The sequence below is a fragment of the Plecotus auritus genome (assembly GCF_963455305.1).
Source record: "Plecotus auritus genome assembly, chromosome: 2".
NCBI lineage: Eukaryota > Metazoa > Chordata > Mammalia > Chiroptera > Vespertilionidae > Plecotus > Plecotus auritus.
This window is the reverse complement of record NC_137771.1, coordinates 112201253-112218826: the sequence shown is the minus strand read 5'-3', so window position 1 is coordinate 112218826 and position 17574 is coordinate 112201253. Positions and strand designations below refer to the sequence as shown.

General features: G+C 43.2%; 1 protein-coding gene across 3 annotated transcripts in view; it reads right to left on the bottom strand.

The window, feature by feature from the left end:
• The window catches only part of DIPK2A (divergent protein kinase domain 2A), a 38052-nt gene that overhangs the window by 7753 nt on the left and 12725 nt on the right, over nt 1-17574 (bottom strand). The gene's annotated exons all lie outside the window — the stretch shown is intronic.

Below are 17574 nucleotides of genomic sequence, written 5' to 3'. Positions count from 1 at the left end.
TCAGGTAGAAACTGCAGTTTTTAACTTTAACTTTAAACCCTGCTGTTTGGCTTCTGTACTTATTTGCTTGCTAAAACAATAGAAAAGTTATTTTGATTTTGAACTTATGTATGCTATCCCAATCGATTGAATACTCCATTGATGGTGGTTTGAATATCCCATTGATTGTGATCTCACTGGTTATCGAAGCACATTCTTCTGTGAACCAGGACAGTTCAATTACCCTAAATTGTCTCAGTAGCTACAGATAATGAGTTTCGGTTGACTCAGTTGTCCCGGAATCTGGACAGCACAATTATTCTAAATTGCCTCAGTGGCTCCAGATAATACGTTTCTGTTGATTCAGTGATCCTTAGACCCAAAACTATACATAATCTTTATAGATAACTAACTTGCTCAATTTCGCTTCTGTACTTGCTTTGTGCAAACCAAGTTCCTTATTCCAAACCTAAAGATGTAATCGATACCTTTGTGATATTCTGCCAATATAAGTCAGATGTGGCAAGCTTTTCGGGGCTGCGAGATCTGAAGCATGTTGCCCCTCGTAGCCACTGGCCTTTAATAAATGACTCCATAATTCGACTTTTTGAGGTGTCCTTTGTGAGATTTGGGGTACAATACAACAATACCTTTACTACGGTTCTGAAAAAAAAATTTCTAATAGCTTTACCTTATAAAGCTAAAAAGAAGTATTGCTTATTAAAATCTCAGTCCAAATTGACCAAACAACAAAAGACACTTTCTTTATTAGCAAATTTAAAAGTATTTTATGTTTCCTTTATCTTTTTTATGTACGTAAGGACAATCAACCAATCCTTTCTTTTGAATGGACAGCACTGCAGTTCTATTAGTCAGCATGTATTTACCATGCACCAGGCACTAGGCACCAGGCACCAGACACTGTGCTTTGGCTGGCAATAATAGTGAACAAAACAAGAGTCTCTAAAATAAAGACGTTAGAAGAGAAGACAGATACCGAACAAATAATCTATCCTATATAATAGAAGGGTAATATGCAAATTCACCCTAACAGCAGAAGGACCAGAACTACCGCTGGCCCAGTCATTATGAGGGGCACTGACACTTCTCGGTCCCTTTCCCTGACCAGTAGGCTCCGATCGCCTGATGACAAATAGGGAACTGGGGGTGGGTGGCAGAGGACACAGGGGGCGCCAGGCCAAGGCCCCCGCCCCACTGGTCGCCCCACACACAGAGGTCGACCGCGGTGGGGGCGGGGCTGGTGAGCAGGCAAGAACAGATGACCTCTTGGTCCCTTCCCCTGGCACCGATCACCCAATGGCAAACAGGGAACCGGGAGTGGGTGGCGGCGGGGCTGGCTGCAGGCAGCCAGGGAAGATGGCCCCAATCACAGGCCAGGCCTAGGGACCGTACTTGCGCTTGAATTTCGTGCACCAGGCCTCTAGTCTATATACATAAAAGCCTAAGGGACCATTCCACTGGTAGATATGATGTGCACTGACCACTAGGAGGCAGACGCTCCTACCGGTAGGTTAGCTTGCTGCTGTGGTTCAGCTGATGGGGACTGGGCGAGACGGGCCGGACATGCCCTGAAGCCCTCCCGCGGTCCTTCCTGGCCCGATCATGCACCGGTGGGGTCTGGGATCACGAGAGGGTGCAGGCCAGGCCGAGGGATCCCACCGGTACACGAATCCATGTACTGGGCCTCTAGTAAGGAATATAATAAGTGTTAGTTACTGAGAAGTGGCGCAGGTTCTAGGAGTGGAATTCAGAGGATTCTGGGAAGTGTCTTTCTCTATTCCAAGTCCCTTTGGTACCAAGTTACTCTTCTTTCTTTTATACAATATTATATTTTCTGTTCACCTTTAGGGCAACTTTGAAATTATTTATTCTCCTATGTTAGCAAGGTTTTCTAGCAGATTTTACTATAACTAATGGGAGGATTAACGACTTAAAACAGAAACCTTCCATGAACATGAACAATTATTTTCAAATTAAATAAAATGATAGGCCTTATCTGAGGTATTTTCTAGTGCTGAAATGCTGACCAACAAAAGGATGGGAAGTAATATTTTATTTTATTTTATTTTATTTTTTTAAATATATTTTATTGACATTTTACAGAGAGGAAGGGAGAGGGATAGAGAGCTAGAAACATCGATGAGAGAGAAACATCGATCAGCTGCCTCCTGCACACCTCCCACTGGGGATGTGCCCGCAACCACAGTACATGCCCTTGACCGGAATCAAACCTGGGACCCTTGAGTCCGCAGGCCGACGCTCTATCCACTGAGCCAAACCGGTTTCGGCGGGAAGTAATATTTTAAAGAACTTCTTGGAAAATCGTATGACGAGAGGAGGTATGTTTTGTTTGTTGGTTTTTTAAACATATTTTTATTGATTTCAGAGAGGAAGGGAGAGGGAGAGAAAGAGAGAAACACCAATGATGAGAAAAGAATCATTGATTGGCTGCCTCCTACATGGCCCCTACTGGGGATCGAGCCTACAACCCAGGCATGTGCCCTTGACCAGACTCAAACTCGGGACCCTTCAGTCTGCAGGCTGATGCTCTAATCACTAACCCAAACCAGCTAGGGCAAGGTATGTTTTAAGAGCCATTCCTTCGCCTAACACCTTTCTTAAATTGGAAAAAAAAATTCTGAAAAAATGATGTTTATACCAGTACTGCACAGAACACACTGCAGAATAGAAATCTGCCTATTTCCATTGATAAACATTAAACAATCCACATGTGTTAAGAGAGCTGGAGATGAGGCTTTGTCTTCTTGAACTTCTTAAGAAAATAAGTAATATTAATTTTTGCCTTAGCTTTTATAAAATTGACAAAACTTAACAGTCTTACATTAAAATTTTTATCAACTTTAAAAAAAAAATTTTAAAAAGTCAACTGCATCCAAATAATTACCCAGTTTCATTTGTGTTTCTTTTCCATTCTATCAGCGCACAACTAGTTTTATATATAACTTATTTTTTATTTTAACATCTTCAGTTTTGTAATAAAACACTAATTATATAAATTAAAAATTTAGATATGACAGTATTAATTTTTAAACATAGTAGCTGAATTGATTTAATTTCTGTCCACAGAAAATATTTACTGATTCTTTAGCAATTAGGAGAAAACACATTTTTAATCTTATACCTGAGGGTTTTCTTTTTTTAGGGCATTGTGAAAAGTGACAGACTGCATCCTATCTAATGCGAAGTGCAAAAACTGTTTGCTAACCACGTTATTTTCAAGTTTTCCTACCAACTTATTTACACGACCTTGAAAATTTAGTTGGACAAAATGTTTACAACACATTTAACTGTTTTCCAGAAGTATTCATGTATAAAGTCAATGGCATAAAAAATAAAATCACTAAAAGTAAGTAAATATATAATATTATATAGTTTTAACATGCAAAAAGTAAAACAAAGCACTCCTCCATATATTTTGGTGTATTATTCACATGCCATATTGTAAAACAGATTACAAACATATCTTTGTAAAAACAAAATGGCCTTTGACAACAGGAAAAAAGGGAACCCTGCCAACATCTGCACATGTACAAATGTCTCGTTTTTGGAGCCTTTCCAACTGGCAAAACACAGTTAAATATATACTTCATTACCCAAGTCCCAGATAGAAGATAACATCCTAATCTAATAAGAGTAATATGCAAATCAAACATCACTAAGCTACACCCACCAGCCAAGCCCACCAGCCAATCAAGAGCAAATGTGCAAATAAACCCAACCAAGATGGATACCGCCAAAGAGAGCGGGAGGGAGGCTTGGGTTTCCCCGGCGATGGAGGAAGCCAAGTTTTCCGCCTGCCCTTGCCGGCCTAGGCCTCCACTCAAGGCTACAAAGTTTCAATGATAGAAGATACATAAACCCAAACAGAAATGGCGGCAGCCACGGAGCTGGAAAGAGCAGGAGGCTGGGGTTGCCCACGGTGATGGTGGAAGCTAAGCTTTCCGCACACCCTGGCCAGCCCAGGCCTCTGCTTAAGGCTACAAAGTTTCAAATATATAAGATACATAAATCCCCCCAAAAAAGGCTGCCACCATGGAGCAAGCAGAAGGCTTGGCTCTGCTCCAGGCTACAAAGTTTCAATTATAGAAGATAAATAAACTCCAGATACCAGGGCCTCTGCTTGGGTTGCCAGGGGTGTGGCCGGGCTGCAAACCACCACAGGCCCCTCGCCCAGGCCGCCACATGCCCCAAGGGAACCCCCACCCTGATCCAGGACACCCTACAGGGCAAACCAGCTGGCCCCCACCCGTGCCCCAGGCCTCTATCCTATCTAATAAAAGAGTAATATGCAGATTGACCATCATTCCAACACACAAGATGGCTGCCTTCATGTGGTCAAAGATCCTGCCCCCATGTGGACACAAGATGGCCACCACAAGATGGCCAGCAAGGGAGGGCAGTTGGGAGGGACCACGCCTGCAAGGGAGGGCAGTTGGGGGCAATCAAGACTGCAGGGGAGGGCAGTTAGGGGTGACCAGGCTGGCAGGGGAGGGCAGTTAGGGGAAAACAGGCTGGCAGGGGAGCAGTTAGGCATCAGTCAGGCTGGCAGGGGAGTGGTTAGGGGGTGAACAGGCTGGCAGGCAGAAGCGGTTAGGGGCAATCAGGAAGGCAGGCAGGCGAGCAGTTGTGAGCCAGCAGTCCTGGATTGTGAGGGGGATGTCCGACTGCCTGTCTAGGCCCGATACAACCATGATTGGGCTTAAACGGGCAGTCGGACATACCTCAAGGGGTCCCAGATTGGAGAGGGTGCAGGCTGAGCTGAGGGACCCCCCCTCCATGCACGAATTTCGTGCACCGGGCCTCTAGTATATGAATAAATGTCACACTGAGCAACTTTATATTCATACTAAGGGCCCAGTGCATGAAATTCATGCATGAGTAGGATTCCTAGGCCTGGCTGGCGATCAGGGCCTATCGGGGCCTTCTGGCTGCCAACCAGGGCCTTTCTTTTGGCTGCCAGCCAGGGTCCTCCCTTCCCCAGCTGCCGGCTGGGGCCGTCCTTCATTCTGCTCCACCCCCTGGTGGTCAATGCACATCATAGTGAGCGATAGAACACCCGGTCTCCCAGTCAAACTCCCGCGGGGACACTATGCATATTAGCCTTTTATATAGACTAGAGGCCCAGTGCACGAAATTCATGCATGGGGAGGTGTCCCTCAACCCAGCCTGCACCCTCTCCAATCTGGGACCCCTTGAGGGATGTCCGACTGCCCGTTTAGGCCCGATCCGACCAGGATTGGGCCTAAATGGGCAGTTGGACATCCCTCTCACAATCCAGGACTGCTGGCTCACAACTGCTTGCCTGCCTGCCTTCCTGATTGCCCCTAACCACTTCTGCCTGCCAGCCTGATCACCCCCTAACCACTCCCCTGCCAGCCTGATTGATGCCTAACTCCTCCCCTGCCAGCCTGTTTGCCCCTAACTGCCCTCCCCTACAGGCCTGGTCACCCCCAACTGCCCTTTTCTGCAGGCCGGGTCACCCCCAACTTCCCTCCTCTGCCGGCCTGGTCACCCCTGTCATCCCCTGCAGGCTTGATCACCCCCAACTGCCCTCCCCTGCTGGCCATCTTTGACCACATGGGGGCAGCCATCTTGTGTGTTGGAGTGATGGTCAATCTGCATATTACACTTTTATTAGATAGGATAGAGGCCTGGTGCATGGGTGGGAGCCAGCTGGTTTGCCCTGAAGGATGTCCTGGATCAGGGTGGGGGTTCCCTTGGGGCATGGGGCGGCCTGGGTGAGGGGCCTGTGGTGGTTTGCAGACCGGCCACGCCCCCTGGCAACCCAAGCGGAGGCCCTGGTATCTGGGGTTTATTTATCTTCTACAATTGAAACTTTGTTGTCTGGAGCAGAGCCAAGCTTTCTGCTCGCCCCATGGTGGCAGCCAATTCTGTTGGGATTTATGTATCTTCTATAATTGAAATTCTGTAACCTTAAGTGGAGGCCAAGGCAGGCCAGGGCTTCAGAAGCATGGCTTCCTCCATCGCAGGGGGCAACCCTAGCCTCCTGCTCTTTTCAGCTCCGTGGCTGCCGCCATTTCTGTTTGGGTTTATGTATCTTCTATCATTGAAACTTTGTAGCCTTGAGTGGAGACCTGGGCCGGCAAGGGCAGGCGGAAAGCTTGGCTTCCTCCATCGCCGGGGAAACCCAAGCCTCCCTCCTGCTCTCTCCGTGACTGGAGCCATCTTGGTTGGGTTAATTTGCATACTCGCTCCTGATTGGCTTGTGGGCGTGGCTTGTGGTTTAGCAGAGTTATGGTTAATTTGCATATTACTCTTTTGTTAAATAGGATAGTGATCTCTGATAATGTTAACTGAAATCCTGTTACTCATCATTTTAAGAAGGACACTACAATTCTTCCATATAGTTTGCTACCTAAATTTTTTGGAAGAACTTTAATAAATGAATCTGCACTACTTGCTCAGATGACAAGAATTTTTCATTGTATAATCAAAATTGCCAGATTTCATTAATGAGAACAGAATTCTACTAAAAACATTGTATGTATTGCAAAGAAAATGCTCAAAGGAAGCCAACGTAAGTATAATTATACTAGGGGCCCAGTGCACGAATTTGTGACCTTGAAAGGAACTGTGGGCCGTGAGGCTGCGGTGGGCACAGGGGCAGGTCTCGGCCCATCCTCCATGCCCCCACCAGGGCCCTCCCACCATGGCCCTGTTCCCGCTGCCGCTGCTCCCACGCGCTGACAGCTCTGGCCCCGCTTGCACCCGCTGATGACACAGAGCTATTGGGGCTGATGCCAGCAGCGGGTGCGAGAGGCGGCTGCTGCCCTGATCACCCCTCAGGAGCAGGGGGAGGTGGAGAAGCCCTGAGGGGCGATTAGGGCCGGCAGCTGCCGCTCGCACCCGCTGACAGCGCCAAGGGATTGGGGCCAACGTCGGGTGCTGGCAACAGGTGCACGCAGGGCTGTTGCCAGCAGCGGTTGCGAGGGGTGGCTGCTGGCCTCAATCATACCTCAGGAGCAGGTGGTGGTGGAGAAGCCATGAGGGGCAATCGGGGCCAGCAGCTGCCGCTCTCACCCACTTATGGCGCCGAGGGATCAGGGCCAGCGCCAGCAGCGGGTACGATTGGCAGCTCTGGCGCTGGCAGTGGGTATGAGTGGGGCCGGCACCAGCAGCAGGTACAAGTGCAAGGTGGGACCGTGACGTGCAGGAGTAAGGAATTTTCAGGAACCACCAGAGGCTCGCCCCAATGACAGTGACAGGTGCCCGGCCTTGGTCTGGCGCCCCCGGTCACCTGCTGCACCAACCCATCGCAGCCGATGCCTGCCATGTTCCGCACTCTGCTGCCTACTGCTGACGCCCACCATGTTCCGCGCATGCCCCCTGGTGGTTAGTGCACGTCTTAGCGACCGGTTGTTCTGCCTCTTGGTCTATTTGCATATTAGCCTTTTATTATATAGGATTTAAAATGATCATGGCTTAGCCCCAGTTGGGTGACTCAGCTGGTTGGAGTGTCACTATGTACACCTAGGTTGCCAATTCAACCCTCGATCGGGGTACATATGGAAGGCAACCAATTGATGTTTCTCTCTCCTATCCCCTTCCTCTCTCTCTAAAATCAATAAAACATATCCTCAGGAGAGGAGTAAATAAAACACCAAAAAAAACCCCAATCCTGACTTAGAACCAAAATTTCCATGGTCAAGCAGTTTGAGACAAAATTTTAAGACTTTATGGCTTGGAATTCTTAAGTATATTGAACAATAAGAAACACAAATTCTTTCTGCTGATTACCAAACTCACACAAGAGTATAAAATACAGTAGTAGAAGATGTTTACTGCAGTCCACACTTTTAAAATTTTAAACAAAATCTTACAATCAGGTTTTCAAAATGGCTTGAACAGGTACATCGTTTAAAGTAATCTGAAATAAAATGTATTTTAATGAATTTACAATTGAAAAAATATATAGAAGTACTTTTCAGTCAGGAAGGAGTATTTAAAGGTAGAATGATTTAAATTATAATTAGATTAGAGGCACTCTAATTAATTGTTCAGCGTTTTTCATCAGTTTTGAATATATGTCATAAAGTATAATATGTAAAGTTTTTTTGTTTTTTTATTTATTTAATAAATCTTTATTGTTCAGAATTTTACAATTGTTCCTCTCCCCCCCACCCAGAGCTCCCCTCCACCAGGTTCCCACCCCATCCTCTGCCCTTACCCCCACCCCCACTGTCCTCATCCATAGGTGTACGATTTTTGTCCAGTCTCTTCCCGCACCACCCACACCCCTTTCCCCCCGAGAATTGTCAGTACACTCCCTTTCTATGCCCTTGATTCTATTATATTCACCAGTTTATTCTGTTCATCAGATTTTTTATTCACTTGATTTTTAGATTCACTTGTTGATAGATATGTATTTGTTGTTCATAATTTTTATCTTTACCTTTTTCTTCTTCTTCCTCTTCTTAAAGAATACCTTTCAGCATTTCATATAATACTGGTTTGGTGGTGATGAACTCCTTTAGCTTTTCTTATCTGTGAAACTCTTTATCTGACCTTCAATTCTGAATGATAGCTTTGCTGGGTAGAGTAATCTTGGTTGTAGGTTCTTGCTATTCATCACTTTGAATATTTCTTGCCACTCCCATCTGGCCTGCATAGTTTCTGTTGAGAAATCAGTTGACAATCGTATGGGTACTCCCTTGTAGGTAACTAACCGTTTTTCTCTTGCTGCTTTTAATATTCTCTCTTTGTCTTTTGCTCTTGGCATTTTAATTATGATGTGTCTTGGTGTGGTCCTCTTTGGATTCCTTTTGTTTGGGATTCTCTGAGCTTCCTGGACTTGTAAGTCTATTTCTTTCACCAGGTGGGGAAAGTTTTCTGTCATTATTTCTTCAAATAGGTTTTCAGTATCTTGCTCTCTCTCTTCTTCTGGCACCCACATAATTTGGATGTTGGTATGCTTGAAGTTGTCCCAGAGGCTCCTTACACTATCTTCATATTTTTGGATTCGTTTTTCTTTTTGCTTTTCCAGTTGGGCGTTTTTTGCTTCTTTGTATTTCAAATCTGAGGTGGACACTCTTGGTGTACCCCTTTGTGGGCTGTGTGCAGTCTTGTTGTAGTTAAGCCTTAATTGTTGTTGGTATCACTGGGAGGAATTGACCTGCAAGCCAATTGGCGGTGAGGATCAGCTGTGTCTACGCTGGGAGAACTTCTGTGCTGGAAACACCCATATGAGACAAGACTTGCAAAAGCCTATGGGCTCAGCTTGGATGGGGCGGAGTCTCAGGGCGGAGCAGACAGCAATGTCTTCCCGTCAGCCCTGCCCTAAGAGTACCCGGGGTCTCAGTGTCCCTTCGTAATCGCTGCAAGCACCTCTGAGAGAAAGCCACCCTCGAGTTTCGCTTGCTGCCAGACAGTCCAGTTTCTCCCCAAATGAGTCTGGGTCCCCAGAGTCTTGCCCGGAACTGGAGTTCAGAGCATTTGGGAGCTTTTCTCTCCCTCCTGATTGAGAAAGCCAGCCGAGTACTCAGTTGCCAGCCCTCTCCGCATGCACGCCTCCGTACCTCTGCCTTCTGCAGCTCCCCTGAGTCTCTGTGAGCTTTTCTCTTTCCTTCAAGTTGTAGAATTTCCACTCAGCCAGCCTTCCTGTGGTTCTGGATGATGTCCGTTTTTTCTTTTAGTTGTAGTTTTAAATTTGTTGTGCGAGGCAGCATTTCAGGTGTTTACCTATGCTGCCATCTTGGTTTCTCTTGTAACGTTTTTTTAAACTAAATATTAGTTTAAGATTGTACAACTGCAAGAAACAGTTATAATATTACTGTATTTTAAAAGTATTAACAGCAGCCTAAAAATAAGCTTTCAGGAGCAAATAAGCAAAACCACTATGGTCATCTTCCATTCTAAGAGCAAATAAAATGAAGGTGACATAAAATGTCTATAATCAAGATAAAGAAATTTAGATAATTTTATATTCTTTATGATGTATAATATAAAATTCTATATTTAAAGGACAATATTGTATATAAGTAGAATAATGAACTTAAAAACCAACAGGCAAGCTTTCAAAGTCCACCTTCACCTGTCTCTCACTAGGTGTGTAACTCTGGCAAAGTCAAAACTTCTTAGAGTTTAGTATCTTCCTCTGTAAAACTGAAATATCTCTTGCACCAACATATTCATCAGGCAATACAAGGATCAAAGAAAAAAAAGCATAAAATGTTCTTCGTAGGTTTAATTCTTCTTTATAAAGAATTGCTTACCAAAACATTTTTGTATTCCTGAATTCAATCTGATGAATAAAAAGTCCAGATATTCATCAACAGATGTGCTTACTTTGTTATTACCTACCTGGAAAGCATCTATAAATAATGAACTCCTTCCAAATATAGCCAAGAACGATTAAATCAGAAACACATCTTCACTGTCCTCTAGCAGTTTCTAATTTACAATGGGATATGTAAATTAGTTACCAGACTTTTGCTCGGTGCTCAGAAATATAGGCAGTCCTCGGGTTACATTGGACTCGACTTACGTTGTTTCGTGGTTACGTCGCCATCTCCCATTTACAGTATTTATAAAAATAAAAAAGTTCCGTCATTTCGACGTATGTACATATGTGCTTTATGTTTTTTATTATTTATTTATTTACCACAAAGTAAAGGTCAGGAATTGTTATCTTTCTTTTAAATTTTTTTACTGTTTCACTTCATTACTGCTATGTATGTGCTCCATGTGAGTGACATAGGTGCTTATGTAGGTGGGTTCCAACTTATGGCGAAAATAGAGTTACGTCGCGCCATAGGAACAGATCTCCGACGTAACCCAAGGACTGCCTGTATACAGGGCAACCACAAGTACTAAAAATATAATATTTATAATTTGGCAACATATACACACATAAATACAGCATTTAATTTGCTTTTCATTGAATTAGTAAACAACACAAAGTAAATCTAAATTCTAAAGTAACCTATCACCTATCTATCATAACAAGTATGTTTATGGGATCAATAAAAAGGATGTGAAATCTAATTATAGAGTCAGAAGGTACCCGAGTTGTAAATCTAGTTCAATCTTATCAGCACCGTTTAAGTGATTCGCCTAAACTCAAGAGCAAAGTCAGGCAAATACAACCCCCTCAGCCCAGGATTCCTGTTTCAGAAGTTTTCAGATGCATCTCATATTAAGCAATGCCTCTAGTGGTCTGGGAAAGAAACTCACAAAAACATCTATTATTGGTGCAAAAATAATGTAAGCTTGTTCATCCTAAGTGGAATAAAGCACATAAATTATCTCGTGTTTTTTCACATTTATTATTTTTGCTTTTTTAATTTGACAAAACCTATTTTCTACAGGGTTTTAAATTTGGAATTGCTGATAAGGGACTGTGGGTTAACCCACATTTCATTGACTACTATAAGCAGCTCGAGTAAAAAGCAGTGAGAAAGTTGTTGTGGAATGAAAATATTTTGAATTAAAAAAATCCTAAATCTAGCCTAACTTCACCATGAAATGCTAACTAAACAGTTGTAATATAGTCCTTATTTTCAAGATTTTTTAGCCTGAGTTGGGAGGGTGGTTATTAAACACACATAAATTATAAGTGATGGAATTTGTTACAAATTACAGAAAAATAGAGTCTATCAAAAAGAGTAGAGATCTATTTTAGGTCATGTAGTAAAGGGCAACCTGTCAAAGGAAGTGCTAGATCTTAAGCAGAGATCTAAAGGATAAGTATAACAGACAGACCGAGGATGGAGCAAGAATTTGCCAGGCAAATGTTAGAGCCAGAAACTGTCTTTTCACAACTGGGAGGGTTGGGGGGTGGGAAAGATGCCCAAAACAGGCACAGTTAAATTAATGAAGAGGAAATGCCTTGAGGAAATAGAGTCTAGTGAAGGAGGTAGGGACCAGGTCATGTTGGGACCTAATAGAATAAAATACAAACTAACGTCTACCATGCTATAAAACACCCAGATATATGTTAATCAAAGCCTTTACATTCAAAAATATTTTGCCTTGCCGAAACCGGTTTGGCTCAGTGGATAGAGCGGCGGCCTGCGGACTGAAAGGTCCCAGGTTCGATTCCGGTCATGGGCATGTACCTTGGTTGCGGGAACATCCACAGTGGGAGGTGTGCAGGAGGCAGCTGATCGATGTTTCTCTCTCATCGATGTTTCTACCTCTCTATCCCTCTCCCTTCCTCTCTGTAAAAAATCAATAAAAAAAATATACAATAAAAAAAAATATTTTGCCTGGCCAGCATTGCTCAGTAATTGAGCATCGACCTATGAATCAGGAGGTCATAAGTTTGATTCCTGGTCAGGGCATATGCCTGGGTTGTGGACTCAATCCCCAGTGAGGGCATGCAGGAGGCAGCCAATCGATGACTCTCTCTCATCACTGATGTTTCTCTCTCCCTCTCCCTTCCTCTTCAAAATCTATAAAAATATATTTTTAAAAAATATATACTAGAATTAACTAACATCAAATTTTTACAATATCACATCTTGAGATTAATAGACATTGCTCTACCAGGTCATTTTATTCTGTCAGAACATAGTCATAAAGAAGGAGACATGGAATGTATGAGTAAAAATAAACAAAACAGTGCCTCTGGGTTTTATTCATTTATTTACTTACACTGAATAGCATGTAACTGATAAGATTAAATTACGGTCAAGTGTAGCCCTGGACAGTGTGGCTCACTTGGTTGGGCATCATCCTATGCACAAAAAGGTTGCCAGTTTGATTCCTAGTCAGGGCACATGCAGGAGGCAGCCGATTGATGTTTCTCTCTCTCCTTTCCTCTCTCTAAAAAATCAATAAAAATATTTAAAAAATTATATAAAAGATCATAATTCCTTTCATACAAGAAAAATAAACTATTTAATAGTCATTTACATCCTAACATACCATTAAAATGAGCCTAATTTTGCAGTTCACCTAATGAAGAAATGTGTTACAAACTGCGTTTCTTTAAAAAAGAAAAAATTCCTAGCAAAAAGAAACAGACTTAAAAAGAAATCTATCAATAATGAAAACATACAATCTAAGATATGGGTATAGATTTTCTACAAAACTGGCATTTCTCTGTGCTCTCCCAAGGACTCACAAATTTAAACTTGAGAATATTTTTATAAAGTAAACTAGTGGCCTGGTGCACGAAATTCAGCCTGGCCTGCACCCTCTCCAATCTGGGACATCTCTCTCGCAATCCAGGATTCCTGGCTCCTAACCACTCACCTGCCTACCTGCCTGATTGCCCCTAATCACTCTGCCTGCTGGCCTGATCACCCCCAACTGCCCCCCCCGCCAGCCTGCTCACCCCCAACTGCTCCCCCTGCCGGCCTGCTCGCCCCCAACTGCCACCCTTGCTGGCCTTATCGCTCCCACTGCCCCCTCTGTTGGCCTGCTTGCCCCCAACTGCACCCCTTGCCAGCCTGCTCGCCCCCAACTGCCCTCCCCGCCGGCCTGCTCATCCCCAAATGCCCCCTTCCACTGCTGGCCTGCTCGCCCCTAACCGCCTCTGCTTCGGCCCTGCCACCATGGCTTTGTCCGGAAGGACATCCGGAAGGTCTCCCGGTCTAATTAGCATATTACCCTTTTATTAGTATAAATGTTATCAAAAGCATAGAAAATGCTTATTCAGCTTGAGTTTCAAAATTATTTTTAAAAGCCCAAATTTGAACAAAATTCCCTTGTAGTAATGCATGTTATAACAGCTGTTCATAGAGATTAGTCAACTGTACTGGTGACAGACTAATGTGTTCACAGCTTTGTGAACTATCTGGAGAGTGAAGATAGTAAAATTACTGAGATAATTTAATGGTCACCTAATTCTTACTAAAATTTTTCTGAAACTTTGGTTTTTTAATTTATGCTACCAAATAATGGCTAAAATCCATGGCAAAAACTGGAGAATCTTAATAATGTCAAGATTTTCAAGTCATAGAATATGTCCCATTTATTCCATTAAATGATTCTCTGAATATCATTTTTCACCCACCTAGATTCCAAAAAACAATATTAAGCAATGCCTTAAAAATAGTAAAGTTGTGTTGTTTTACTAAATATATATCCAACAGCTATATCTAAAATTGGAAACTAATGTTAAAACACCTCAAAACCAGAAAACTACCTTCTACGTATAATAGAAACAAATCATCAGTTAAAATAAATAGCTCAAGAAATGCTCTCCCACACCACAAAAAAATCACGTGGCTATAAATTTTAAATATGCATAAATTTACTAGTCTCAACTGACCATTTCTTACTCTCACAACTAGCAATTATGATCAACATTTCTAAGTTGAAATACTCCTGCAAATACCAATCTCAAATACTCATCTACACTAATAAAAGAGAAAGATGCAAATTGACTGTACCTCCGCTATGCCAACCAGCCAATCAGGATGAGTATGCAAATTAACCTAAAAAGATGGTGGTGACCCTGACCACCAGCCGCTCTGGGCCTGTGGGAGTCAGAAGTCAGGTGCCAGCGCCTGAGGCTGGGTGAGGCCCAGGAGAAGAAGAAACTGCCTGCCCTGTGATCCCAGGCCGCAGCCAGCGGAGAAGTCATCCCCACGGGAGACGGAGAAGCCGTCCGCCTGCGGTCCAGGTGCAAGCACCTGTGGCTGGCTACAGCCTGGTAGACTGAGAAGCTGCCCACCCCGCAGTCCCGGGCATGAGTACCTGCGGCTGGCTGAGGCCTGGGAGATGGAGAAGCTGCCCACCCCGCAGTCCCTGGCGCCAGCACTTGCGGCTGCAGCCCAGGCGAAGCCACCAGTCCACAATCCCCTGAGGCTGCAGCAGGCCTGGGCACCTATGGCTGACCAGAGGGAGGGAAGCCCGGATCCCAGGTGCGGGGCCGAGACAGAGGTGGTTAGGGGCAATCAAGCCATCAGGGGAGCAGTTAGATATGATCAGGCTGGCAGGCAGAAGCAGTTAGGGGCAATCAGGCAGGCAGGTGAGTGGTTAGGAGCCAGCAGTTCTGGATTGTGAGAGGGATGTCTGACTGCCGGTTATCCCCTGAGGGGTCCCAGATTGGAGAGGGTGCAGGCCGGGCTGAGGGACACCCTCTCTGCCTCCCCTCCCCCATGCACAAATTTCATGCACCAGGCCTCTAGTACATAATAAAACAAAAACTCAAAGAAAGGAAAAAAGGTATAAGCTTCTTCTGACGTAATAACCTAAGAATGCTTTCTTTATTTAATCAACATCTGATTTCTTTAAACAATCTGCCAAGTAGAACAGTACTAACTTCCCTGGTTCCTTTAAAACAGAAAGTGAATAACACAGCCCTTCAGAAAAATAGCAAAATATCAGTATCTCTCTGTTAAATACCTTGTGCCTGGTTTAAGATTTGTATTTCTATTGTTGCCTAAAATTTAATGCAGCCAAAACAAAACTCGATTCCCCTATTCTAAAGCCATTCTTTCTCTGGGCTTCCTCATCAAAATAAGGAATCACCAGTCAGTACTAGCTTGGACCAAAAACTCAGGAGACATCCTTTACTTTTCTCTTTCCATCATACCTTAACCCTTTAATAAGCTGTCAGCTATTTCTCCAAAACATACTGGGTCTGATCATTTTTCATAACCTCCACTGCAACCATCTTAATCCAAACCACCAAGCTCTCTCCCTCAAACTAGTTCTCTTACCACTTAAAACCTAGCTCCAAAAACCAGGCCCTGTAAAAACTGCTACTATTGTTTCCCATTGCTCTGAAAATAAAATCCTAAACCCATTAAGCATAGTTAGAAGGTTAAATAGGATATGGCCCTTGCCTACTTCCTCTGTGATCCTATATTCTACCATGCTTCCCTATTTCCATGCTTGATCCTGCTTGGGGACCTCTTAATTTACCATAGCTCTTGGCTAAAACCCCACTGCCCTCAGAACTTAGCACCTCTGGTTTTTTCTCATCATTCACAACTCAGCTAAAATGCACTTCCTGGCAACCCAATTTGAAGTATTCTATCCCCAATTCAATTCTCCACCACAGGATGTAAATGCGAATTTACCTTGTTTTTTTTATTTGTTTGCTGTCCACACCTAATGCCCCAGAAAGCAAAGACTGCACAAATTATGCCTAATCCTGTAAACTTTACTGTATTCCAAGGGTATATAGATCAGTTCCTGGAACTTTTGAGCAATGCCATATAATTCTTGTCAGATCTCTTTATTTCATAGTTAGAAGTCCAAATGAGCACTAGAAAGGCAAAATATGAAGAACCTGAAGCAGCCTACCTACCTCAGATAATAAATCTTTTAAGATTCTCTCTCAGGCAAGAGATAGAGGAAGACATAAACAGATGGAAGAACATACCGTGTTCATGGACTGGTAGAATCAACATCATTAAAATGTCCATACTACCCAAAGCAATCCACAGATTCAAAGCACTCCCTATTAAATTACCAACAGCATATTTCACAGAACTAAAACGAACTCTCCAAAAATTCATCTGGGATAAAAAAAAAAAAAAGACCCCAAATAGATACAGCAATCCTGAGAAAGAAGAACAAAGTAGGAGGGATCTCAATACCAGATATCAAGCTGTATTACAAAGTCACTGTTCTCAAAACTGCCTGGTATTGGTACAAGAACAGACATATAGACCAATGCAATAGAATAGAGAACCCAGAAATCAACCCAAACTACTATGCTCAATTAATATTTGACAAAGGAGGCAAGAACATACAATGGAGTGAAGACAGTCTCCTCAATAAATGGTGCTGAGAAAATTGGACAGATACATGCAAAAAAATGAAACTAGAACACCAATTTACACCATACACAAAAGTAAACTCAAAATGGATAAAGGACTTGAACATAAGATGGGAAACTATAAAAATATTAGAGGAATCCACATGCAGCAAAATCTCAGACATATGTCGAAGCAATATCTTCACTGATACTGCTCCTAGGGCAATGGAAACTAAAGAGAAAATAAAAATGGGACTACATCAAAATAAAAAGCTTCTGTACAGCAAAAGAAACCATCAACAAAACAACAAGAAAGCCCACGGCATGGGAGAACATATTCACCAATGCTATCACCAATAAGGATTTAATCTCCAACATTTACAGGGAACTCATAAAAATTAACAAAAGAAAGATAAACAACCCAATCAAAAAATGGGCAATGGACCTAAATAGATACTTCTCGAAAGAGGACATAGGAAGGCCAAGAGAAATATGAAAATATGCTCAGTCACTAATCATCCGTGAGATGCCAATCAAAACAATGCAGTACCATCTCACACCTAAGAGAATGGCTATCATCAAGAAATCAACAAATGATAAGTACTGGCAAGGATGCAGAGAAAAAGGAACCCTAATCCACTGCTGGTGGGAATGCAAACTGGTGCAGCCACTGTGGAGAACTATGGAGTTTCCTCTGAAAACTAAAAATGGAACTCCCATTTGAACCAGTGATCCCACTTCTAGGAATATATCCCAGGAAACTAGAAACACCATTCAGAAAGGATATATGCACCCTTATGTTCATACTAGCACAATTTACCATAGCTAAGATTTGGAAACAGTCTAAATGCCCATCAGCAGATGAGTGGATT